Consider the following 14,490-nt stretch of genomic DNA (forward strand, 5'->3'; position numbering starts at 1 on the left):
ACAGATATCCGGTATCGGCGATGCGCCATACTTCGGCTCCGCCCACTTGATAAAGTGATTCCCTCTGTGTGCGAGGGACGAGGCAAAATAGCCTTTTCCACAGCTCGAAGTGAGCCTCGCAGCCCAGGAACAACTCGCAGAGAGCAACATAGCCGACGATGTGTAGGATGGAGGCAGGGGTGAGATTGTGTAGTTGGAGGCCGTAGAACTCCAGGAGCCCGCGGAGGAACGGATGAATTGGAAATTCGAGTCCCCTTAGTAAGTAAGGAACAAGGCAAACCCGTCCCCCCATGGAGGGACAGGGAAAGTTCTCTGCTTGCTCCCTGCCATTGTAGGTGGCGAGCCTGACTCGAATGGGCACCATGTATGCCAGAGGAAGAAATCCTTTGGTCTGCAGTTCGACCAATTGACTATGTGGAACTGAACACCTGTCCCAATCGCCAAGCTTAGGGCTACGGGGGCGGGAGGAGGAGTTGCGGAGGTTGGCCATGCTGGAATGGATCTTTCCGAAACACGCTCTGATGGATTCTCGCTGAGGGGAGGATGGTGTGGATCGGATCTAAGAATCCCAATCCCTTTAATAGACAATTTATTTATCTGGCTATGGGGGTGAATGTAAAAATGCCCTGACGCCTTGTATTTGTTTGAGAAATTGCCCTTATTGGGCGCAGAAGCTAAGAGGATCAACATTTATGGGGCCGGATACTATTTACAAACACTTGGAAATTGGAGAAGAACCCGCCTTGCAATGCCGAAGACAATACTGCACGCCGGACTCGTCGTCATTGAAGCCTGGTTCGGGGGCTACTCAGGGAGTCCTGGATTAGGGGGTCTCCGGACAGCCGGACTATATCCTTTGGCCGGACTGTTGGATTATGAAGATACAAGATTAAAGACTTCATCTCGTGTCCGGATGAGACTCTACTTGGCGTGGAAGGCAAGCTAGGCAATACGGATATGTATATCTCCTCCTTTGTAACTGACCTTGTGTAACCCTAGCCCCTCCGGTGTCTATATAAACCGGAGGGTTTTAGTCCGTAGGACAACATACAATCATACCATAGGCTAGCTTATAGGGTTTAGCCTCTCTGATCTCGTGGTAGATCTACTCTTGTACTACCCATATCATCAATATTAATCAAGCAGGACGTAGGGTTTTACCTCCATCAAGAGGGCCCGAACCTGGGTAAAACATTGTGTCCCCTGCCTCCTGTTACCATCCACCTTAGACGCACAGTTCGGGACCCCCTACCCGAGATCCGCCGGTTTTGACACCGACAGGCACCCACCGTTCACGAGGGTGGGGGCGCGCCCTACCCCCCTGGGCGCGCCCCCTGCCTCATGGGCCCCCTGGTGGTCCTTTGATGCCCATCTTTGGCTATATGGAGTCTTTCGTCAAGGAAAAAATCATAAGCAAGCTCACGGGACGAAACTCCGCTGCCACGAGGCGGAACCTAGGCGGAACCAATCTAGGGCTCCGGCGGAGCTGTTCTGCCGGGGAAACTTCCCTCCGGGAGGGGGAAATCATCACCATCGTCATCACCAACGATCCTCTCATCGGGAGGGGGTCAATCTCCATCAACATCTTCACCAGCACCATCTCATCTTGAACCCTAGTTCATCTCTTGTATCCAATCTTTGTATCCAAACCTCATATTGGTACATGTGGGTTGCTAGTAGTGTTGATTACTCCTTGTAGTTGATGCTAGTTGGTTTATTTGGTGGAAGATCATATGTTCAGATCCATTATGCATATTAATACCCCTCTAATTATGAACATGAATATGCTTTGTGAGTAGTTACATTTGTTACTGAGGACATGGGAGAAGTCTTGCTATAAGTTGTCATGTGAATTTGGTATTCGTTCGATATTTTGATGAGATGTATGTTGGCATCCCTCTAGTGGTGTCATGTGAACGTCGACTACATGACACTTCACCATTTTTTGGGCCTAGAGGGAGGCATTGGGAAGTAATAAGTAGATGATGGGTTGCTAGAGTGACAGAAGCTTAAACCCTAGTTTATGCGTTGCTTCGTAAGGGGCTGATTTTGATCCATATGTTTCATGCTATGGTTAGGTTTACCTTAATACTTCTGTTGTAGTTGCGGATGCTTGAAATAGGGGTTAATCATAAGTGGGATACTTGTCCAAGTAAGGGCAGTACCCAAGCACCGGTCCACCCACATATCAAATTATCAAAGTACCGAATGCGAATCATATGAACGTGATGAAAACTAGCTTGACGATAATTCCCATGTGTCCTCGGGAGCGCTTTACTTTATATAAGAGTTTGTCCAGGCTTGTCCTTTGCTACAAAAAGGATTGGGCCATATTGCTGCACCTTATTTACTTTTACTATTTGTTACCCGTTACCAATTACCTTATCACAAAACTACCTGTTACCGATAATTTCAGTGCTTACAGAAAATACCTTGCTGAAAACCGCTTATCATTTCCTTCTGCTCCTCGTTGGGTTCGACACTCTTACTTATCGAAAAGGCTATGATAGATCCCCTACACTTGTGTGTCATCAAGAATCTTTTCTGGCGCCATTGCCGGGGAATGAAGCGCCTTTGGTAGGTGGAATTTGGTAAGGAAAAATTTATATAGTGTGCTGAAATTTACTGTCACTTGTTACTATGGAACATAATCCTTTGAGGGGCTTGTTTGGGGTATCTTCACCCCGACCAGTAGATCAAAGATTTGCTCCTCAACCTACTGAACCTACTGAAAATGTTTACTTTGAAATTCCTTCGGGTGTGATAGAGAAACTGCTAGCTAATCCCTTTACAGGAGATGGAACATTACATCTCGATTTGCACCTAATCTATGTGGATGAAGTTTGTGGATTATTTAAGTTTGCAGGTATGCCCGATGATGTTATAAAGAAGAAGGTATTCCCTTTATCTTTGAAGGGAGATGCATTGACATGGTTTAGGCTATGTGATGATATTGGATCATGGAACTACCAACGATTGAAGTTGGAATTTCATCAGAAGTTTTATCCTATGCATCTTGTTCATCATGATCGTAATTATATATATAATTTTTGGCCTCGCGAAGGAGAAAGCATCGCTCAAGCTTGGGGGAGGCTTAAGTCAATGTTATATTCATGCCCCAATCATGAGCTCTAAAAAGAAATGATTATTCAAAAAAATTATGCTCGGCTTTCTCTCAGTAATCGCTCCATGCTCGATACTTCTTGTACTAGATCTTTTATGATGAAGACTATTGAATTCAAATGGGATTTATTGGAAAGATTTAAACGCAACTCTGAAGATTGGGACCTCGACAAAGGTAAGGATTCAGGTATAACACCTAAGTTTGATTGTGTTAAATCTTTTATGGATACCGATGGTTTCCATGAATTTAGCACTAAATATGGACTTGACTCTGAGATAGTAGCTTCTTTCTATGAATCCTTCGCTACTCATGTTGATCTCCATAAGGAGAAGTGGTTTAAATATAATCCTCCCATTGAAGTAAAAGTAGTTGCACCTATTAAATTTGAAGAAAAGACTATCACTTATAATGATCCTGTTGTTCCTACTGCTTATATTGAGAAACCACCTTTCCTTGTTAGAATAAAGGATCATGCTAAAGCTTCAACTGTGGTTAACAAAAGTATTATTAAGACACCTAAACCCTCTAAGAAAATTAAAGTTGCACCTAGCGTTGCTATGGTTAAAGATCTCTTGGCCGATAATATTGATGGGCATGTTATTTAGTTCTGCAATGAATCTACTAGAATTGCTAGACATGATACTAAAAATAAACATAGACCTGTTGTAGGCATGTCTGTTATTTCTGTTAAAATAGGAGATCATTGCTATCATGGCTTATGTGATATGGGTGCTAGTGCAAGTGCAATATCTCATTCCTTATACAAAGAAATTATGCATGATATTGCACCTGCTAAGAAAGAAGAGATTGCTATTACTATTAAGCTTGCCAATAGAGATATTGCACTTGAGCTGGTCCGGCGGCAAACGAGCAGCAAGCCTCTTCGCTGCATCCCTCCGTGCGCCGTGACGGTCACACCACCATCCCGTCGCTGACTCCGGCCGGCTCATCATCTCACGCTCACCGCGCACCCGCGAATGCGCAGGCCGCACTGCTCATGGCACGCGAGCTCCTGCGCTACCGCCCAATCGACGACCTCTATGAGGATTGGCTGGACTGCATCACCGAGCTCGTCAGCGTCGTGGGGGGCTCTCCCGCACCATCCCTCTCGCTGCCTCGCCCGCCCCTAGCTGCGGGCGATGTGGCTCACGGAGCGCCTCCGCCTCCTCCGCAACAAGATGGCGCCCTTGCGCCGAGGCGTGAAGCTCGCGGTGCACCTCCGCCTCTCCCACGTCAGGACGGCGGCCTCGCTCCAAGGTGCGCTGCCCCGCGGCGTGACCCACCGCGCCACGTGCCCGCGCACGAAGAAAGAAGCTGCCAAGAGATTCCCCGTCCACAAGGAAATGCTCCACCACTCCCAGCTCCGCTGCGCCAGGATTGCTTGCTGCGACATGGCCATGCGCCGTGTGCGGCGGCACAGGGGCACCATGACCAAGCTCTGCCTCCACGACGGGCCACCGTGGCCACGGTGGGTTGCCGCGCCTTCACTCCTGAGTTGCGTAGCGTCGTCTGGCCGGGCAAGTTCAAGCCAGATCTGCCTCCTCTCTACGACGGCATCCCCGACCCTGCGGAGTTTCTGCAGCTCTACGAGCTGAGCATCAATGCAGCCAACGGCGATGAAAAGGTCACGGCGAACTAGTTTTCCATGGCTCTCAAGGATGGCGCCCACTCATGGCTCCTGAACCTGCCCCCAGGCTCGATTTCCTCATGGGACGAGATGCGCAACCACTTCATCGCCAACTTCCAGGGCACTCGCGACCGCCCTCCGGTTGCGGGAGACCTGCGCCGCATCAAGCAACAACCAGGAGAAACCCTGCAGAAATACATCCAGCGCGTCAACAATGCGTGAATCAAGATCCCCAAGGTAACAAACGAGGCCATCATCTCAGCGTTCTCCGACGGCGGTCGCGACGTCAAGATGAAGGAGGAGCTCGCCATCCATGAAGAGTTGTGCACGACCTTGGAGCTGTTCAACATCGCGAGCAAGTGTGCAAGAGCTGAGGAGGGGTGCCTCTCCCTCCTCGAGCTCCTTGCTGTGGATCCAGAGGAGAAGAAGGCCAAGGTTAAGGACGTGAAGCGCAAAGGGGTGGCCGTACTCGTAGCAGAACCGGACACCAAGTGCGTCCGAGATTGTCCTGAGTCGTCCAAGGGTAGCCGCACATTTTGCACCTTCCACAATGTGCGCACGCACAACATTAATGACTGTCAAGAGCTTAGGGCCATTTGAGATGGACGCTTCGGTCGACTCCCCGAGCTCAACGACCGGGGCTACGGCCGAGGAGGTGGACGTGGTGGAGGACGTTGGGACGATCGTGGGCCCCGCCAAGAGTGGCGCGACCAGCCTCGTGAGGATCATTGGCAGGATTAGCCTCGTGAGGGTGCCTGGAGGGACCAGCCTCGTGAGGACCGCCCTCAGGGCAACCCTGGTGTCCCCCCGCTGCCGCCGCCAAGAAGGAACGACGACCATCAACATGATAAAGGGACTGGGGGCTTCCAAGAGCCGCGAGCTATCGCATGTATCTTGGGCGGAGCTCAAGCCCTAGCCTCTCAATGAGTCTTCCCCAAGCTCGAGGCTACGCGCCCGCTCAGGTGGTCCAAGTACACCATCACCTTTAGCTCAACGGACCAGCTCAAGTGCGCGGCAACCGTCGGCGTCTTCCCGATGCTCTTCTCACTCGTCATCAACAATGTCCAAGTCACCAAGACCCTCATCGACGGCGGCGCAAGGATCAGTGTCATGTCCGTCGAAACGTTCGACAACCTCCAAGTGCCATACGATCAGCTCCAGCCTACCAAGCCTTTCTCAGGAGTGGCAGATGGCTCCACCACGCCGATAGGTAAGTTCGCCTCCCTGTCACCTTTGGTCAGTGCGACAACTACCACACTAAGCTCATCGACTTCGACGTTGCCCACATCCGTCTGTCGTACAATGCCATCCTCGGGTACCCAGCACTGGCCAAATTCATGGCAGTTACCCACCATGGCTACAACGTCCTCAAGATGTCGGGAAGTGGCGGAATCATCACGGTCCCTTGTGAAGAAAGAGACGCGGTGTGCTCCCTCGAGCGCGCCTTCCAAGCTGCACCAATCGAAGACCTCGACAACAATGCAGCGCAATACCCTCCTGAGGCCAACCCCAAAAAGAAGAAGCAGCTGCTCCACACTGGACCTCAAGGGAGCGGCACCTACGGCAGCACCACTTCAGGATCTACGCTCGCGCCTGGGGCGCCTCTCTCCCTTGCATAGGGAGGCGCACCCGGCGCCGTCCTCGGGCAGGGCTTGGGGGCTCTCTTCTGGAGGGCCTCAGACCTGGCCAACATCAAGAGGGAGGCGCTTGGGCACCGCATGGAGGCGTGCTTTGCGACACGTTTCCCTCAAGAGGACACCGGGCGAAGAGCGCTCGGCGCTCAGGAGTTCATCATCGAGGCACCTCAGGAGCTTCAGGAAGCAAGGGCAATACGCGGCGACCTCTGCCCACCTGGCGTCGCTCCCCACCCAGGCGAGGGTGGTGAGCTGCACGTCTTTCGGCCTACCAACACTCCTTTGGCAACACTCCTTCGGCAACCAAACCAGGTGACATCTTTCCAGGTTCATTTATCGAGGAGTGCCCCCTGGGCTGCATCATCCCCGGGCCACGTGGGTCCGTCCCTGCGGCATGCATCTGCTTGCATCTTCAGTTCACTCTGCTGGGAGCGCCCCACGGGCAGCATTAACCCCAGGGTGCTCAGCTCCAACCCAGTGGCATGTATCGTTCTCGCATTTACCTACGCTAGTTGCTTTTCATGCGTAATCTACCTATGGATATCACCTGGTCGATTGTCCTACCATGGGAGCCGCGCACCGATTGTCTTTCTTCAGGATCCTTCGCATCAGAAGGATAGGTACGACGTCTGTGCTCGGGCCCGTCCTTGCAGCGTTGATAAATCCAATGGCTGAGCTCTGTCTGGCGGGCCGGCCCCGTTCACGTCACCTCCTGGGGTCGTTGGTACTTGGCCTTCTCGTACGATAGCCTTAGGAAATCCTTTCGGCGCAGGTTGTCTAACCATCTCGCAGGAACGCCACAGCCATCAAGAATCAAGACCAGGCGCAACCCGCCTTGAGGTAGGGCCTCGTGAGTCCCGTGCTGGCTCACGAGTGCCGAGATACACCTCCTCCAGCCCTGCCGTGCATGCCACGTGTCAGGGTGGGGCTGTACACGTTCCAGGGGCTCTTCGCAGTAGGGAGTCCCCTCCCACGTACCAGTGGAAGCACCATGCTCCGCACTGGCAGTCGACACTGCCGAGGAGCGGCTATGCCCGCGCAAGTGCGGAAGTGCCATGGTCCGTCCTGGTGATAAACAACTGAGGGAGGCCTTACGGCCGTACCAACCTCAGGGAGCCTCCGGGATCGGTGTCTGGCCTCATCGCAACACCTCCCCTCGGGAGAGTCGCGCGAGGGGGCTGGGCACGGGGGCTGCGCTCGGGTCACACCCACGCGTACGCCACCCCGCCAGGTACCTCGGACTTGGTCATCGCGCACCCTCCCAAGCGGAGCTATGGTACGAAGGTCGTTTGAACATCAAGGGGGACTCCTAAGCATCGCAACTCAGGAGCCTAACTGACCACGTAGCCCCTCACTCCTTGGTCTGTCCTGGTGATCCGGTCGGCCCAATGGCGGCTGAGGTATGCGCGGGGTCGGGCCCTACCGACTTAGAACACTAGACCTACCCTTGCATCTCCTTTCCATAAGTTGTTTGCGCGTCAAGGGGGACTCCTGAGCATCGCAACTCAGGAGACTAACTGACCACGTAGCCCCTCACTCCTTGGTCCGTCCTGGTGATCCGGTCGGCCCAATGGCGGCTGAGGTATGCACGGGGTCGGGCTCTGCCGACGTAGAACGTAAAGCAAATGGGAAGGAAATCGCAAAATCTCAAAGAAAATATTACAAGACATATTGTTCTCTGAGTATCAAACACAAGTTTAAACGCCTCCACGAGGCACGGTACATGCTGCAAGAGTTTAAATAGGAAAGGAGCCACAAGCAAGTCATCCTTGGACACCGCCGGTGCCCGCAAGAGGCGCCCCCTCCTGGGTGGCGTCGCCTTCACCTGTACCGCTAGTCGAAGGTGCGGGGGTGAAGGTGCGGAACTTCTGCATCAGGGCCTCCACCTGACCCTTCACGGCTGCGGCGGCACCTACGTAGCGCTCGTCGTCCACAGGCTCCAGCAGCTCATCAAGGCGGGCAGCAGGATCGCGAAGATGGAGGCGGCTGAAGACGCACGTCAGCGCGGCTGAAGAAAGGACGCGAGCCTCTTCCTCTGCCATGGGGTCGATGCCGCTCACGACTTCCTCAAGCGCCTCGACCAAGTAGGGAAGCAACTAGGCGGGGCCATCTCCATCAGTGGCCAGCGGCTTCTCCAAGCCCTTCTCATAAAGTGTCTTCAGCGCCTTAGGGGCCCTCTCCTCGAGGAGCGCGAATGCCGCGCGGTCCTCGGCTAGAACCTTCGCCTTGGCGTCAAGTTCGGCTTTCTCTGCCTGCACCTTTCGCTCCAGCTCCTCCAACCGTCTGCGCTCAGCGGCCTGCACCAACTGCTCCATCTCGGCGTCGCGACCCTTGATGGCGTCCTCCCTGGCCTTCATCCTCTCTTCCTCCGCCTTACGGCCATGAGCATCTTCTGCACGCTTTTCATGCAGGGTCTTCAGCTCAGCCTCCAGCACCCGGCAGCGACCTTGGGCGGCCTCGACGTCCTTCAACGCCGCCTCGCAAGCAACTGCTGCCTGAGCGATGGCTCGCTTCTCCCCCTCGGAGGTCGCCGCAGCCTGGCTCAGCACCGCCCGAATGGACACATCAGAATGAAGCCAGCCAAAGACCAGCTCCAGGCACCCGGCCGCCAGGAGGGGTTCGGCACCCTGAAGGTCCTCTCGTAGCTGGGCCATCTCAGAAAGGGCCCGCTCCAGGATGTCAGGAGAAGTGGAGGAACCTGGGGTCAGCAGCACGACCAAAGGAGGAGGAAGAGGCGTCATCGTCACCATGGACTGGGAGGCAGGAGGCTCCTGAGCCTTCGAGACCCCAGCACCTAAGACGGACGTTGGCACCTCCGGGATCAGCGGGGCCTTAGGGACTGACTTCTCCCGAGGATGCTCCACCCAGCCTCGCGAGAATGATCAGGCTGAAGAAGCACGAGCGCCGTCTCCACCTTTACTCATGGAGAGGGGTGCGGCCGCACTAGGCGATCTGGGCTCAAGCGGTACCACCTCGCCCTTCCTTCTCCTCTTCACCGCAGGCGTCGGCCTAGTTGCACAACGAAGAAAAAGAGTCTGAAGCAAGCATCAGAAGCAGGAACAAGGCGGGACGAGAACACTTACTGGTCCACTGCAGCATAGTCCCTTCGCTTCGGGAGCTTGAAGCCGGAGAGCTTCGCGACCCGAGGCACGGGCGCGCCAGCTCAGGGAGCATAAGTAGGGGCAGCAGCTTGGCCGGAAGCAACTCCAGGCGACGGTGAGGCAGGAGCGTCGTCCCGGTAAAGCAGCGCTCACTTCCTCTTCATCGGGACCACGGGCAGCTCCCCCATCTCCGGGAGGATATCGTCCTCGCCATGCCAAAAGATACGTCCACCGTCGCCATTGCCACAGGGACCTCAGAAGGCGCCAGCGGCACCAAGCCGTGCCCGTCAAAGGTGGGCATGGTGGCCAGGACCTACGCCCCGTCCTTCCGGAGGAACAAGGGAGAGTGGGGATTCGGCGGATACTCTTGGTCGTCTCCAACCAGGAGACGGAGGGCCACGGCCAGCTCCTCGTCGGACAAGGCCTTCGGGCTCAAGCGGAGCTTATCTTCTCCATCCACAAGCATCCACAGGAGCATGGCCCCCGTTAGTTTAGCCGCCTTCGCGCTTCCCGGCCTCAGGTCGGCATTCATCTTCTCCAGCACCAGCTTCACCCGGTCATCGGTAAGCTTCGCGCAGGACCACCCCTCATCAGGCCGGGGCATCCCCGTCGCAGCTTCAATTGTGGACGGATGCACTTGGCATCCATCATAACCCACTTGCTCCTGAAGCCATCGGCCTTCTTCCCGGTCTTCGAAATCGCATTGGCCTTGCTGGCTATGATGAAGTTGGCGCACCCCGTGGTGTGGCCTTCATTGATCTGGAGGTAGAAGAAGTGGCGCAGCAATGCCAGGGACGACATCACCCCGACGTACGCCTCGCAGTAGAAGGAAAAGATGGACAAGAGAAGAACGAAGTTGGGATGGAGATGAAGAGCCTGTAACCCGTAGTGCCGTTGGACCGCGTAGAAGAAGTCAGAGAAGGGGGGAACGAGGCCGGCGGCGACGCTGCTCATGAAGAAGGGGTAGAAGGAGCTCTTCGGAGCTTCGGGCACGGCAGAGCCAGCCCGGAGCGCGGTCTCCCCCTTCTCATTGTTCTCCCCCGCCGTCAGCAGCTGCGTGATGGCTAGGTTTTTCGCCGAGACATTGGGCGCGCCCGGCTCGTACCAGGCGGGCGGCGAGTCAACCTTGGTCTTTCGGGGCGCCATTGAACGAAAACTTGGAAGGAGATCGGAGCAAATCTGGAGATTTCAGAAGAAACGGGCAAGAGATGGGATCTGGAGCAAGGCGAAGGAAGGCAATGAAGGCGGGCATTCCCCGCACCGGCCTTTTATCAGTCGGGCAGTTGCCGAGGCAGCGTGGGGAAGCGGAGATGCCCACGTCCAATCAGTCGCCATGCGTCGACCAAGGCCGCAGGCTGTTGGGGCCCGTGGCGCTCCGCACTTGCCCTTTGGCTTCGCCTCGAAGCCAAACCCGAGCGCGCCTTGGGCCCGGGGGCTACTGTCGGCATTCTGGGAATGGGGGTCCCCAGACTTGCCTGCCTGCAGCCCCTAGCGTGGCTCCCCCAGCGGCCCCGTATGGCCCATCTTCACCAGCAAACACCCAAGACCCTCGCGAGTGGCCAAGCCTCGCGAGGCGGACGACGCAAGACCTCCTCAGGGGTGGCCTCACCAGGTTGGCCCGTGAGGGGCGGAGAGATCAAGGCAAGGCAAACCTCGCGAGGTTCCAATGATGTAAGCCATGACGATCAAGACCAGGCGGGCGCTAGCACGCACAGTGTCCTCGTTTCCCCTTTGGTGCTAAGGAGGCAAGCGCAGGCGAGGAGTTCCAAGGCATCGGGCAAAGGTTTCCATATCGGTGCAACAAGACCAAGACCAGCAGGACGGCAGGACGGAGGTCACCGTGGAGCCCAAGACGGCGTCACCACCAGAGCCTTTGGCAGGCGAAGACTACTTTTGTCAGGATAGTTTGTACTAGATGCCCCCTTCAAATTAGCCGTTGTGGGATCCCTTCCCGCTCAATATTTGGGAACAGGACCAGGGCCTCTATAAATAGGACTAGCCACCACCATAGCTAGGGGAGGATCTTGGATCGGATCAAACCAGTATAAATCTTCTGTCTCATGTTCTTTGGGTCCGCCAAGCTAGGCCGTGAGATCGTTGAGTGTGCGGGCTAGAGAGGGGGGAGATCTTCATGTGCACCCCAGTGTTCGAACCTCAAGGGTTTTATCAGAACCCAAAATCCGAGAGTGGGCACTTCGCATATTACAACCTTCAGCAAACAGAGGTCGAGCCAAAAGCTCGACGCGTCTCGTGCGTAGTAGGCAGGAGTGTCCGGCGGGCTGCGAGGCTCGATGGCGGTGGTATCCAACGATGGAAGGGTGATCTCTCGCTGGGTGTAGATATCCACGAGACGTCACGGACTACCGGATTGGTGGATGAGGACGATCTAGTTGGCCTTCATGCCCGCCTAGTAGTGGCCGCGCATGAAGGACAAGTGGACGGGTAGTGTAGCATGTCGAGGGGCACCAGGGCAACCTCCGTAGGATCGTCAAGTCGGTGTCTGGGCCACCCACGAGGACCGGGCATCAGCAAGCAGGGTGTCTTGAAAAGAGCCGGCCAGTTGCAGACGAGTAGAAGGTACAAAGACACTGAGCATGCAGCCAGACGGACAGTGCTGAACAAGTCCATACGATTACAGATCTGCTCCAAGAGAACATCGGGGAGGGAATTCCAATCGCGGCTCTGCGTGTCAGTCGGTTCTGCCATAGGGTTTTTAGGGCGCTGAGTGACTGGGGTTTTCGGTTCCTGCGAGCTAGCGGGGAAGTGGATTCGGGCGGGCGAGCAAAGAAGATGGTGTGTGTGGCCGAGCAGTGAGTGGGGGGATATGGTACGCGTGAGCTACCAAGGAAGATGGCGCGGGCAGGCGAGCAGTGAGCAGGGGGAAATGGTGTGCGGCCGATGATGCGGAAGAGAGGAGGAAGAAGAGTGAAAGACGGGGAAGAAAGTGCATTAAATCTCAATTCTACTAGTACTACTACCAGGATATACCGTCCTTCGGAGTGTAAATAGTTACGCCGATGACATGTGGGTCTACCTCAAGAGGGCCCATATGTCAGCTAATGGAGGAGAGAGGTGCGTAGTCGTATTTGCGGAAGTGTGCTCCACTGGCAAACATGATGGCAGTACTGGGTAAGGCTGATTTAGTAACACCACCATGCTGGTTCAGCTTATTAATCAAGTGTCCCATCTGCTGCAGCGTGTATTGTCACTTCATTGTGAAGACTAGTTGAATAGTTCTCTTTGACCGAGATGGGGAATAAAGGATCGCGAAGACTTCCTATCTATAGTATCCCTATGCCTGTACGCTCGGGCCCCTCCCAAAGCTCCGGCTTGTACATGTGCTAAGGCTGCCATGTAGGCACAAAGTCTGATGTGGCAAGGTAATTAAGAGGAGAGATAAGTGTGGTCTAAGCGCGAGAACCTAGATAGAAGACTTAAATGGAATAATTCCACCAATGCATGAAGAGCTTTAGTTACAAAATCACTAAATAAAGGATGCTTAGCACCAACAAGTTAAGCACCTGTACATGTAGCATTGGGAGCTTTAGTTGCTAAAGTTTTTTAATGTGCTTAGCACCCCATGTAAGCATCGATGCATCCTGTCCAACAAGATGAAACATTGGCCAAGGCACCCGGCACCAATAATGTAGGAGTACTAGTACTACCTCCTTTCCGATTTATAGGGCTCAATTCAAAAACTCATCAACCAAGGCAGATGATGAGTGGTGGAATAATTTTTGTAGTTTGCAAAAACACTCAATTAATGCACTCATTTTCCTCAAAAAATTATGTTTACCAATGCATTAATTTTGTGTCAAACTTTGACCATCTACTCCCTCCATCCAGGTGAGTCATCTTTGGTTATGCACCGTGACCAAGGAGGGAAAAACAAGAGAACTTAATGTTTATTTGCTACTCCCTCCATTCCTAAATATTGTCTTTTTAGTCATTCAAATGGAATACAACATACAGATGCATGTAGACATATTTTAGAGTGTAGATTCACTCATTTTGCTCCATACGTAGTCACTTGTTGAAATCTCTAGAGAGACAAATACTCCGTGGGAACAGAGGGAGGCTTTTACTCCATATTTGAGAACAGAGGGAGTATCACAATATGGAGGGAACAAACGAAGCTTGAAATATGAACATGTCTATGGGAGGGAGTAAAAGCCTCGTGCATGGATGCATGCAACATGCAACACTCACACGTACACATGGACGCACGCAACACTCACACACCCATGCCACACACAGCACGCGACGCAACACACACACTCACACTCAAGTGCTCAACATACTCCCTACGTCTGTGAAAGACTGTACATTTAGAGATTTACACATTGACCACGGCATAATTAATGCCCAAAAGTAGCAGATTTATGTGTGCATGCGACCATTGAGAGAAGAAGATTAGATGAAGGTTGTTGCATGCTGTAATTAAGGATAGACATGTAGCCTATAGCTAGAGCACAAGTTAGTCAATCAATATCGATTTTAGATTAAAGGCTAAATGCATTGGAAATGTAGACGTACATTCTTTCTTTTTTAGCCGATGTACACTCTTTGTTGGAAGACCGAGGGAGTACACGTGCATGCACTCACATACACAGCCAGGGTGGTTCACGCACAAGGGTTGGACTCCTATCGCGCCTTTGTAAAGTTTTGTTCAGCTGATTTCTTTGCTCTGCCAACTGACAGGTGGGACCCAGAAACCAGGTGACAATTTAATCAGTCAACAAAGTGCCACGTCGACTATGTGGCCGGTCAGTAGGGTGTAATACGGTGCTCTACGATGAGCTAGTGATCCTATAAGCACCGCAAAACTATATATAGTGACTAAAGAGCGTATTGTTACATACGTTGACCGCCAGTGTATTTTTCTCGTTTCAAATTAAGCCATATTTAACCGGAAAGGACTAGTACTTGTACTGCTTTGATGTGTCCCGTCAACTCGCCGAACAAGGAGAAGCTTTCTTACTACGCCTCTCCCTCGCCCACGCG

The sequence above is a fragment of the Triticum urartu genome, chromosome 3A (genome assembly GCF_056163025.1).
Source record: "Triticum urartu cultivar PI428250 chromosome 3A, HENAU_Tu73, whole genome shotgun sequence".
In the NCBI taxonomy this organism is placed as follows: Eukaryota; Viridiplantae; Streptophyta; class Magnoliopsida; order Poales; family Poaceae; genus Triticum; species Triticum urartu.